At 37.3% G+C, this 13,447-nt stretch overlaps 1 pseudogene; it reads left to right on the top strand.

Moving 5' to 3' along the window:
• The first annotated feature begins 509 nt into the window (after positions 1 to 509).
• On the top strand, positions 510 to 6,991 carry LOC149529255 (protein EXORDIUM-like 2; annotated as a pseudogene).
• The last annotated feature ends 6,456 nt before the right edge of the window (positions 6,992 to 13,447 follow it).

The following is a 13,447-nucleotide window of genomic DNA, read 5'->3' as shown; positions in this document are numbered from 1 at the left end:
TGTATTCGCTCTCTTAACGGCGAAAGCAACTCGTTTTGTCTTTCAAAAGTGGTGTGGCATGCTTTCAATTTTACTAAAACAATAAGTATTCAAGGAACATTATCCCGATTAAAAACCCGAACTGAAAAATTGCCTGCTTGTCCACTACTCGAAATTCTCCACGAGCAAATCATTGACAGCTTTGTTTCCTCCTTCGAAGCCGCGCCGCTCCGATGATATAATTAAACAAAATATGCACGCTGGGTACATAGCATCCAGATAAAACAGAGCTGTCTTTTACATGAGACCTTTCTTGTGGAGTTTGCCAGGAACCCAGCATTGTAAATTGCATTCGTAATTGGCGCTTATGAATGCCAGCGGTATGACCTCCCTCAAACGTTATCGTACACCTGTCACTTACGACGTCTTTGCCTATTTAAACTCCAACCTCCTCTGCTTCTTCCCACATAGCCCTTCCACACTTTATTATACATTCAAATTTCTTCCATTGCTAATAAGTTCCGTTACAAATGGCTGTTTTAAATTTTGGAAATATTGTGATTTCCTTGGTGTTAGTATGTATTGCGGCATTGTCCACTACAGGGGATGCTGCGGGTTGGCCCCGAGTTTACCCCTGGAGGAAGCTGTCTGCCCTGGTGGAAGAAGAGCCCCTTGTTCTGCAATACCACAATGGCCCTCTCCTCACCACAACTCCCGTTCTCAATCTTCATCTCATTTGGTACGACAATTTCACTTCCGCCCAGCGTGCCATTGTGGCCGGCTTTGTGCAGTCTTTGGGAACGGAAATCGGCAAGCAGGGTTCTTCACCCTCTGTTTCTACCTAGTGGAAAATGACAGAGGGCTACAGAGGATCTGCCCCTTCCACATTAAACCTGCAAGCTCAGCCTTTGACCCGAAGGCTGGGGAAGCAGAAGCTGGACGAATCTTGTTCTTTCGGAAAGTCCCTCAAAAGAAGTGACATTGCAATGCTGGTAAAGGGAGAAATCAATTCGGAAGCTCTGCCGTCGCCATTGAAGAAGAAGAAGAGCATGTTAGTTTTGTTAGCTTGGACAGCTGTTTGTCCATATGCTATTATTTAGTATCTAATTGTTTTTGCTAACAAATTGGTTAGAGCAAAGACAATTATTTATTAAATAATTGACTTTTTTTAGAACCAACTAGGAACCAATTTTGTTAGGGTTGGTAAGTTGTTTTATATCTCCACCATCGATTGTAAATCAATCTCGGCTGTTGGTTTACCAACGAGAGTATAATAAAAGGGGGTCTAGGGGGCATTTGGACAACAAGAAGTTTGGGAGAAACGTTTGCAGTGTTAGCAAACAGTCTTGCAGTGTTAGCAAGGGCACAGTGTTAGCGCGGGAATAGCAGTGGGGAATATCAGTGGGATAAATTAGGAGGTTGTCGAAGTTCTGCCAATGAGAGGCAAGAAATTTTGTATCTCTTGATTTGTTGAAGTTTAATATAATTCCTCATATGTAGAACTGGTTTTCCCTTAAGGGTTTTTCCAGGGACAATTTGTCCGAAAATATTGTGTTCATTGTGTTGCGCATTTCTTTCCGTATTTTATAAGTGAAGTTGCAGTTGTGTTATTTTTCGATATTAGCTGAGAATTTGTTTTCAGCAGTTTAATAGTCGTTTATGATAGGAGGTTAATAATCAGTGACTACAATAGTTAAATTTTTCACATGGTATCAGAGCATTGTTAAGGGTAGAAGAGTTTTGCCCTAAGAAAGAAATTTTGATCTCTTTAGATTTATTATTGCTTTAAACCCTTGAGATGGCTTCAACTGGTTTGAGAGATCAGGATAGATTGGATGGTGCCTCAAATTTTGGTGTCTGGAAGGCCAAAATTTCTTTATTGTTGGAAGAGAATGGTATCAAGGATTATGCTACCAGTGTTGTACTTGTACTTACAGATGCAACACAGCTTGCAACATATAGGAAGGACGATAGGAAGGACGATGCCAAGGCGAGGAGGATAATCCTTGATGGTGTCAAGGATCATATTGTTCCACATATCTCGGAGCTAGATACAACGAAGAAGATGTGGGACACCATTCTGAATCTATACCAGAATGCTACCACCAACAGGAAGTTGATTCTCAGAGAGAAGCTAAAGAATACTGAATGAATCAGGGAGAAGACGTCACAAGTTACCTTACCAGGCTCAGACTTGTCAAGGATGAGTTAGCAGCTGTTAGAGATAGCCCTAGTGATGACGAGCTAGTGAGAATAGTCCTAAATGGGTTTACTAAACAATGGAGTGTCTTTGTTCAAGTTGTCAGTGGACGAGATACTTTACCGAGTTGGGATCGACTATGGACTGATTTCACTCAGGAGGAGTTTAGACTAAGTCTTGTCAATGGGGCCAAAAAGAGTAAGAAAAATGAGGTGGAACAAGAGAATGTTGCCCTAGCGGGTAAAGGGAAAGCAAAGAAGGGATCTAGCAAAGGATCAAATTCACAAAGTGAGAAGAAGAAGAAGGACCTTTCTAAGGTCAAGTGCTTTGGATGTCACGAGTTTGGCCACTATGTCAGTGATTGCCCAGAGAGGAAGAAGGGTAAGAAGCAGGTGGCAGCTTCAGCAAGTGCGGAAGAACTCTCCAGTAGAATGGAAGATGAGTTTGCACTCATAGCTTGTATGGTTAGCTCAACCTCACAGTGTGTTTGGTATATAGATAGTGGGGCGTCATTTCATATGACAGGAGTTAGAGAGTATTTCTCCAGTTACAAGGAGGAGGACACCAACATCCAGATTTCTATAGGAAACTTGTCCAAACTCAACCCTGTTGGGAAAGGGACTGTTCAGTTTTAGAGGGAGAATGGAAAGATAATTTTACTTCATGATGTGTTATATGTGCCAGGCTTAGGTATGAATTTGATTTCTGTATTTGTTCTTCAGGATAGGGGGTATAATGTACTCTTTAGAGGGACAAATGTGTTGATTAAGCACAAGGATTGGAAATCACCCATAACTATTGGAGTTAGGAGTGGTCGCCTTTATAGATTGCAGTTTGATACTCCTAAGGCACTTATGAGCAACAGTAATCCTAGAGATCTTGGAGAGCTATGGCATAGGAGGATGGGCCATATTCATCATGGAGCACTTAGATTGCTTCGTGAGACAATGACAGGTGTTCCAGAGGTGAGCACAGGGCATGACAATGTATGTAAGGGATGTGTGTTGGGGAAGTTTGTGAAAGCATCTTTTTCAAGGAGTGACACTAGATCTAAGGGTGTTCTTGATCTAGTACATTCAGATGTTTGTGGACCGATGTCGACGAAATCTCTCAGAGGATATGAGTACTATGTTACTTTTATTGATGATTTCTCTATAAAGACCTGGATATACTTCTTGAAGACTAAGGATGAGGTTTTCAGTCGATTCCAAGAGTTCAAGGCTCTTGTGGAGAATTTGACAAGAAAGAAGATAAAGGTTCTTCGGTCAGAAAATGGAGGCGAGTACAAAAGAAATGTCTTCCAGGAGTTCTATACCAGAGAAGGAATCAAGAGAGAATGGACTGTTCCTTACAATCCACAGCAGAATGGAGTTGCTGAGTGGAAGAACCGTTCTATATCAGAGGCAACAAGAGCTATGCTACATGACCAAGACATGCCCCGTTACTTATAGGAAGAGGCGTGTAATACAACAGTCTACATTCAGAATAGAGTTCCACACAAGGTGCTAGGGAAGATGACACCAGAGGAGGCTTTCACAGGGAAGAAGCCAAATGTTAGTCACTTCAGGATTTTTGGGAGTTTGGCATATTGCCATATTCCTGGAGATACACGTACAAAGTTAGATCAGACTGCAGAGAGGGGGTACTTTGTTGGGTACAATGAAACCTCAAAGGCATACATGATTTTCATTCCGGGGACTAAAAGAATTATTGTTAGATGGGATGTCAAGTTCATGGAGGACAAGGCATTTAGGAGATTTAGAGATTTGCTAGCAGATGATTAGAGTGAGCAGCCAATAGAAGCTCCAAGATCAAGTCAAGAGCAGCAAAGCTCAAGTATAGTTACCAGTACGAGTGTAGACTCAGTTAGTGAAGATTCACAGAGTATGGAGCAACAGGTGCAATAGGAAATGCATCTAGAAGACTTAGAGGTTGACATTTCATCCTCTACAGTTGGCAGCGGGAACCATGTGGTTCTAGATACACAAAGGGATACTTAGGAGTTTGTGGGAGCTCCTAGGAAGAGTACAAGACAACGAAGACAACCAACCAAGTTCAATGACTATGTGGCATTAGTTAGTTAGTTGGTAGATAGTGAGCCTTCTTGTTATCAAGAAGCTGCAGAACATCAGGTATGGCGAGATGCTATGGTTGAGAAATATTCTTCAATAATGCAAAATGATGTGTGGGAGGTAGTACCTAGACCAACAGATAGGGCTGTAGTTGGATCACGTTGGATCTATAAGATAAAGCACGGTGCAGATGGTAGCATCGAGAAATCCAAGGCGAGGTTCATGGCAAAGGGGTTCTCTTAGAAGGAGGGAATAAACTATGAAGAGACATTTGCTCCTGTTGCTAGGTATACTTCTATACGAGCTGTAATCTCACTTGCAGCACAGATGGGATGGTAGATCCATTAAATGGATGTCAAGACAGCATTCCTTAATGGTGAGTTGAAGGAGGAGGTATACATAGAACAACTAGAAGGCTTTGTAGCACACAGCAAAGAGACCCACGTGTGCAGATTGAAGAAAGCATTATACGGACTCAAGCAGGCTCCTAGAGCATGGTATGAGCGCATTGATACATACTTGTAGAAAATGGGCTTTGTGAAGAGTAAAGCAGATGCTAACCTCTACTACTTGGTGGTTGGGGGTGAGATTCTCATTCTTGTTCTTTATGTGGACGACTTATTTCTTACAGGTTCACTAGGGCTCATAGTGGATTGCAAGAGGAACCCTTCAGAAGAGTTCGAGATGAAGGATTTAGGACTTATGCACTACTTTCTAGGCATGGAAGTGTGGCAGACAAATGAGGAGATTTTCCTTGGTCAAGGGAAATATTGCATTGAAATCTTGAAAAAATTCGGGATGGAGGATTGCAAAGCCATGTCTACACCCATGATCATGAATTGGAGGAAGGTAGATACATCTAAGGAGAAGGATGTAGATCCCACTTTATATAGACAATTGATTGGTTTGCTTATGTATTTGGTGAATACTAGGCCAAATATAGCATTTGCAGTAAACTCTCTTAGTCAGTTCATGGTTGAACCAAAGAGAATGCATTGGATAGCGGCTAAGCATGTGCTACGTTACTTGCATGGTACAGTCGAGTATGGGATCCGATATGTTCGAGGTGAAGGTATCAGGTTGATAGGCTATACTGACGCAAATTGGGCAAGAAGTACAACAGACAAAAGGAGCACTTCAGGGTGTTGTTTCAGCTTGGGATCAGGAGTTGCATCTTGGTTCAGCATGAAGCAGAAGTCTGTGGCTCTAAGTTCAGCAGAAGCAGAATACATAGCAGCTAGCATGGCAACATGTGAAGCTATATGGTTTCAAACTTTGTTAGTAGCCTTGTTTGGTCAGAAGGTTGAGACTACTGTGATACATTGTGACAATCAGAGTTGCATCAAGTTGTCTGAGAATCCAGTGTTTCATGATAGGTCTAAACATATAGATATCAGATATCACTTCATCAGAGATTGTGTACAGAGGGGAGTTGTTCAGCTACAATACATACCTACAGAGGAGCAGGTAGCAAACATTCTGACTAAGGCATTGGGGAAGGCAAAATTTATCTTCTTCAGAGATAAGTTAGGTGTCCTGCAGAACAGCTTCCTTGCTAAGAGGGAGTGTTAGTTTTGTTAGCTTGGACAGCTGTTTGTCCATATGCTATTATTTAGTATCTAATTGTTTTTGCTAACAAATTGGTTAGAGCAAGGACAATTATTTATTAAATAATTGACTTCTTTTATAAGCAACTAGAAACCAATTTTGTTAGGGTTGGTAAGTTGTTTTATATCTCCACCGTCGATTGTAAATCAATCTCGGCCGTTGTTTTACCAACGAGAGTTGTATAAAAAGGGTTCTAGGGGGCATTTGGAGAACAAGAAGTTTGGGAGAAACGTTTGCAGTGTTAGCAAACAGTCTTGCAGTGTTAGCAAGGGCACAGTGTTAGCGCGGGAATAGCAGTGGGGAATATCAGTGGGATAAATTAGGAAGTTGTCGGAGTTCTGCCAGTGAGAGGCAAGGAATTTTGTATCTCTTGATTTGCTGAAGTTTAATATAATTCCTCATCTGTAGAACTGGTTTTCCCTTAGGAGTTTTTACAGGGACAATTTGTCCGAAAATTTTGTGTTCATTGTGTTGCGCATTTCTTTCCGTATTTTATAAGTGAAGTTGCTGTTGTGTTATTTTTCGATATTAGCTGAGAATTTGTTTTCAGCAGTTTAATAATCGTTTATGATAGGAGATTAATAATCAGTGACTGAAATAGTTAAATTTTTCACAGAGCAATGGTGAGGTGAAGTTGTATTTGGTACTCACATATAAGGATGTGATGGTGGAGAATTTCTGCAGCAGCTCTTGTGGATTCCACGACAGCAGCAAAGTTGGAGACAGTGAATATGCATACGCGTGGGTGGGGAACTCGGGGAGGCAGTGCCCGGGGCAGTGCGCGTGGCCGTTCCATCAGCCAATTTACGGACCGCAGAGCGCTCCTCTACTGCCCCCAAACGACGACGTGGGCGTCGACAAGATGATAATCAACATTGCCATTGTTTTGGCAGGCGCAATGACGAACCCGTTCAAGTCGGGATACTTCCAGGGAGACGCCGCCGTTCCATTAGAGGTAGTGTCAGCGGGTCCAAGAATGTATGGAAGCGGAGCTTATCCCGATTACGTCGGTCAAGTATTGGTGGAAGAGATGACAGGGGCGAGCTATAATGCACACGATGTCAACGGCCACACGTTCCTCCTCCCGGCAATGTGGTATCCCACCTCACGATCCTTCAAGACCTTGGTCTAAACTCACATAAACTGACTTTTAATATTTTTTGTATACAATTATTCTAAACAGACTCGAGTTTGTCCCTGACCTCTGTTTGTTTACAATTCTTTATTCATTTATTCTTTTGAATTAATAAAATGATAATTTACTCGGCCTTCAATTACTTTTGTTGTTGTCATTGCTACTATTGATCTGAATATTTCCATTACTTTTGTAATTCAAAGGAAGAAAGATTGTAGTTGATGTTCTTTGTGGTGTTCTTGTCTGTGATTCAATCTTGTGAAATAATAATAGTTGATGTTCTTTGTGGTGTTCTTGTTTGTGATTCAATCTTGTGAAATAGTAATGAGAAAATATTAAGGAAGTGCAACCTTTTTAAAATATTCTTAAAATAAAATTTAATTATTTTAAGATGGTTAAAAGGTAATTTCATTTTGAGATTCTTATAGAAGACATCCCTCTCAAGTCATTTTTACATCTTATTTTATCAATAGAAAATATCACTTCAAAAATAATTTTTCTTCTTCAAGCACAGGTTTGATTTAAGAAGCCAAAAACTATACCAAGGTATGTTCAACTATGTTTTATTTATGATTTCATGATGATTTGTCATGTTACAGTGTCAACACATGAAGTAGCTTCTTAAGAATATTGACTGATCAATTGAGGGCATCATTGACACATATACAAAGGGTGTTTGTCTTTCAACCAAATGGATTGGAAGAGCTTTGGAAGGAAACACACCTTGGAAGGTCTCACCATATTCTCTTAGAAAGTATTAATAGAAACAATAAAGATACATTTGGGATGAATTAGCAAATTATAAGAAGTATGAAATATACCAAATAATTGCAAACCCTTGTCAATTTAAATATACTAACAAAGAAAGTTTAATTAGATATGTTGTCATAACATAAAAGTAAAAACTATTTGACATACATAAATATGCATCTTTACTTTTACCAAATCCAATAATCACTAGACCTCTATTAATATGTTTATTAAAAACAAAAATAATTAGTCAATGTTATGAAACATTGGAGCATCATGAACATTTGTGTCACTATCATGTTCAATAACATCATATAAGAAATAAGATAAAGTGTGTTAATAAATCAAACACGCATATCAATAAGATCATCACTACATAAATATGTTTTAGAAACTCTAACATTTAGGTCTAGGTTTGTGTATAGATGTAGAGGATGGACTAAAATAAGATGCACAAGGAATACATATACATTAAGAATGTGTAAGGATGTACTGAGACTTAAAGCACCATGATAGGCCATGTGAGTGTAATCGTCATTAAGATTACATGAAAAAGTCAAGTCAAATCACCTGCAATAAAAGGGAAAATGAGAGGGAGTTTGAATAAGCATCTCAAAGACACTACTATTAATATGCAAGGGAAGTGTGGAAAATTATTTGATTGCTACTTAACTCCCATTGTATGCAAACTAGCAATAGCACATTGGTGTGCAATGAGTATGTCGAATATATATTGAAGATAAATTTTGAAGAAATAAATAAAAGGGAAAGGGTAGATATAGACCATTAGCTACTCATTAGAGAAAATTGTAAGATTTATTTCTCACTCTCAAACCGTGGAAGACTTAAAAAGGAATTATTGTAGATAAGAAACAAGGCATTAAGTCATAACTGGTATACAATGCTTCAAAACTTATGACCTATGCATACAATTGCACTTTAATTCCAAAAAAAACTACTCATTATAGTAGATTGTAAGCTATAAGCATGTTTACTTCAATGTGTATTCATCAAGGAAGAATGTACAAGCTAAGATATTGTTGCAAATAAGAAACAAGAGAAATTGCATATACCCTTATTGAATTACATAGAAATCTCTAAGCAGAGACATTTACGTGTAACTACATTCAATATAGTTCAACATAAGGTGTAAGTTAAAATAAATAAATAATGCTTCAAAATTGATAATCTATGCATATGATCACAAGTTCTATTTGAAATAAGTATGCATTTAATTATCATAATTGTAAATGGGTGCACTTCAATAGCAACTCAGGGAGGAATGTTACAAGTTGTAAGTTGCATTGTGTGTTGCTAAACTTCATGATAAATTCTCATATAAATGAAACATAAGAAATGGTATCTAGTCCTAGAGACATTATCAAGATTAAGCTTGAATATTTAATCCTCATAGTTGGTGGGTTCCTTTGCCCAACTAAGTTAGAATAATTCATTGAACTTAAGGCAATGAAAGTCCTTAAATACCACCATTAAAAGAAAACTAATATTCAACTTCCAACAACATTAACTCGTTACTTTTGCTACCCCACCAAGGAAGCTTGTCATTGAACCCCAAAACTGTACTTGAGATAGAATTTTGATGAGCATTAGTAATTCATATCTAGGGCTTCTCGAATAATTGACAAATTCCTCCTTGACAAGGTTTAGAACAACACCAAAGGTTGGAATTCTTACCAGAAAAACATGAAGTCAAAGAGTTTAATTTGTGGACTCCTTACCCTAAATCAAATAGGGGCAATGACCCTTCAAGGTGAAGGACCCAAAAGCTCCAAACCCTACAACTCTATTAATCTCAAGAAACCAAATGGGTGCTGGTAAAAGAGTATTCAAACAACACATTGATCATACCTAAGCAATAATTCCTTGCAAATTTAAAATCCAAGATAACATTTCACAAAATGAAGTTCCTAAATGATCACTTCCCCAGAAAGAATGTTTTAAATTTAGATCCGCTGCTTCTTGATACAGGGTAAAAGTACAAAGTTGTGTCACCTTTCAGGCTGACTTATCAGAATGACTGAATTTGAGTATTTCTATCTAAAAATAAATTTTTTTCAAACATATGATCTAGATAAATTCATTGTAGCTAAGTTTTATATGGTCTCACACTTTTCCAATTGGAAATGCCAATTAAATGCATGTTTTACACTAGTTTGTATCCAATTACTAAAGAAATCAAATTATTTCAGAAAAGTAGTGTTTCAATAACTCTTACTATTTTTTATGATAACTCTTACTATTTTTTATGATATTATTTTAATAATATATAAACACCATTTTATAGAGCTCAAAGTAAAGAATATTCTCATATAGAGTTTATAATGTTTTAATTAGATATAGTATATTTTAATTAATAAATTCTACAAGCACATATTTTAACACTCGAAAAGATGATGATTTTGAGAAAGGAAAAATACTAAATCATTTCAAAAAAAAATTAAAATGATATGCGTTCTAGAAGAGAGAATCCTCTTCCAGAATATATAATTTTTCTTCTGGTGAGAATAGATTTGTTTTGAAAAATGTGGTGGGAGATGAAAACTATCGATTTTAGGTGACTTAAAATTTGAATCATTATAAAAGAGAAAACATAGGTCTAAAGACAATTTCTATTTTTGATTGTTCTAGCTATATATATTATCTATAACATAGTCTGAAATCAAAGGGAAATATGTTTATTTCCATATAGTCTTGTGGTGGGAACTAGACCCTTAATTTTCAACATTTTTTAGTGGCCAAAAATTTATCTATAAAAATTACCAAAATATATCAATTCTTACTCCAAATAATTATTAAAAATTATAATCATAAACTTCATCCATTTCTATAGTTTTCATTAATTTACTTCATTTTCAAATTCAGTATAATAATGCTAGATTTATGTCATTGAAGGTGAACTATCTTACTTTTGTTAGCCTTTTCCTTTACAAAAGGATGACATAGGTTTGTGCTTTTACCCTACAACCAAATAGAAAACCCTAATTTTTTGTATTAACTGTGCTTAGCTTGCAACATAATGTATAACTCACACTATGTACACAAATTCAAAAAAGTCTCTTGTACAAATCCCTTACGCTCCCCCCTTTCATGGTATGGAAATAAAAAAGACATAGATCCTTATGAGTGGAAGAACATATTGTTAGACTCATTAGAATAAAAGGAAAACAATAAGGCTTAGGGCTTCTGTTTAATCCTTCACTTGCTTCCCATATTTTTTTCCTTTATTTTAAGATGGAAAGAAAACCTAAAGAATTAACCTCAAGTTCCCTCCTCCCTTTACTAGCACCTCAATCCCTCAATAAAAAATAAATCATTATATATGGAAAAAATTGAATTGCTACATTTAGAGTTCCAAAGAATTCTCACTACATGTGCCACCTAGTTCTGAAATTATGGTATTGAACCAGGTGAGTTTGTTGCACTCTCATTTTCAAATATATTTTGGACATTTCAAAGACTTCCCATATGCCAACCTTTCTTGTTCAAAAATTTAAGCACTATGAGATGGCCAGATTCAGTACTAGGTCTAGAAGAGAGAAATTTTAATATGTTTGTGATGTTACTAATTCTATTTTCTCAATACAATAGAGTAAACGAGATCAAATTATGCATTAAGAATATTTCATAGAGAATTTTAATAATTTAATGGTCGATATTTTTTGGGCTACATGTACTTTTCTCTAAGGGTTTTTTAGTTTTCTTGTACTATAAGTTTTTTCTTGTGTCCTTCCCTTGTCATTACACATTTATTGTGGGACTTTTAGGTTTATTTCATGGATCCAGATAGCTTTAACCCAGTTGTTGGAACTGTGCTAGAGTTGCTGCTTCGAATGCTCATGGCACATCCTCAGAACAAGTGTCTCGACAAGTTCATCTTGAAGGTCTTTCACAAGGTACATCCCCTGATGTTGTGCTTCATGTAGAGGACTTTGATAAATCCTGTGATTGGATTGAAAACTTTACTTTAGTAGGTTATCTTGTGTCTATGACCCCCCCTACCCCCCCACCCCTTTCAAAACTTGGTCACCTCATAGCATTCACCTTGAAGCTGTGAAAAACCTTATGGGAGGTTTTTTTGTTTTCTATTTTTCCAACCCTCACATGTCAATGTTGTCCTTGGAAATGGGCCATGGTTTGTCCATTCTTCCTTGCTAGTTTTTCATGTTCATCTAGAGACTTCACTATCTCAGATAAAAGGAAACTAAAAGTCCCTATATAGGTAAGGTTTCATATTCTTCCATTGCCTTGTTGGTTGTTCTTGTAGAAAATTGCCCAATCTTTGGGCAAGGTGAATTTCTCTAGCCATAACATTTCTTTAACACTCATCCCCAAAGAAGGGTTTGTGTTGAGGTCAACCTTTCGCATGACCTCAAAGAAATTTTTGTGATCCAAGTTGGCGAAAATACTTTCACTTAGAAAATATTATAGCTTAAGTCAATACTTGTTATCAATGTTAATAAGATGCCTAAAAGATTAAGGATTATTTGTTGATTACCCCTTGGATGAAACCTCCTCAAAAGGATGTGAAGGATTCAGCTCCTTGACCTATAGATGCAACCAAGAGGGGAGAATGGACGACTGTCATCTACAAAGGAAAACAACCCACAACTCCTAAGTTGAACATGATTACTATGGAGACTTCTGTCGCAATACTTGAGAAACATGCTTCTTCCTAACTGACGATTGTTTCAAACCATGGCTAGTAGTGGAATGTATCTCTTGGTGTAACCCCAATTTTGGGTAATGACACTTCGTAGCTAGATTAAAGACCACCTTGGTTGCGTACAACTCATGTAACTTTTGTTATTATCTCTTCCGCTTGTCTATGGTGTTGTTGTAGCCCCTTGGGGCCTGCAGAGGCTCCAAATAGTGGCTCAGACAAGCGTTGACTCATTGAGGGTAAGGATGTTTCCATCAACTTTACCACAATGGTTCCTATTTTGCAAAATATTTGCTCCTCTTCAGGGGATGAGGATGATATGCAAGAATTTTCATAGTGAACTTCCTCTCATGGAGTGTTTAGGATCTTACTTACCTCCACATAAAATATTCTAGTTGTGTTACTTTTCATAGATTGAGTAATTTATATGTCATTTTCCTCCAAGAGGTCAAAATTGTAGGTTTTATGCTCAATGTAGCTTGTTATGTGATTTAGCCTACGAGTTCTATTTATTCACTATTCTTCTCTATCCATGATGGTAGTCTACAATTGTTAATCATGGTTTGGACCACATGCAAAGAGTGGGTTGGAATTTTTTATTTGTTAACAATCATTCTTTTGGGATTTTTAATGTTTATGCCACTAATGATGCTATTAAGTAGTCACATCTTTGGCATTGGCGTGCTGATAACTTACCACCCACCACTTGGGTCTTCTGCAAGGACATTAACATGGTCGAGGTGGCTTCTAATAAAGATGGGTTTATTCCTTTTCAATGGACAAATAATGAATGAGAAGACTGATACTATATGCACAATAAATTGGATCATTTTTATCCCAATATGAACTACCATCATTCAGATTTGGTTTAGCACAGTTGGCATAATTTTGGGGTTGGGCCTAACAGATTTTAAGAGGCTTGATTGTGCCATAATCTTGACTAAATAGTTTTTCTCTTTTCCTCAAGAAAGGGACTTACCTGTCACTCCATTAATTGTTGTGATGTTGTCAAATCACTTTCC

This window comes from Cupressus sempervirens, chromosome 11, assembly GCF_028749045.1.
Source record: "Cupressus sempervirens isolate cs-2001-9-10 chromosome 11, ASM2874904v1, whole genome shotgun sequence".
NCBI lineage: Eukaryota > Viridiplantae > Streptophyta > Pinopsida > Cupressales > Cupressaceae > Cupressus > Cupressus sempervirens.
Note: the sequence above shows the minus strand (reverse complement) of the source record. Positions and strands in the feature narration are given on the sequence as shown.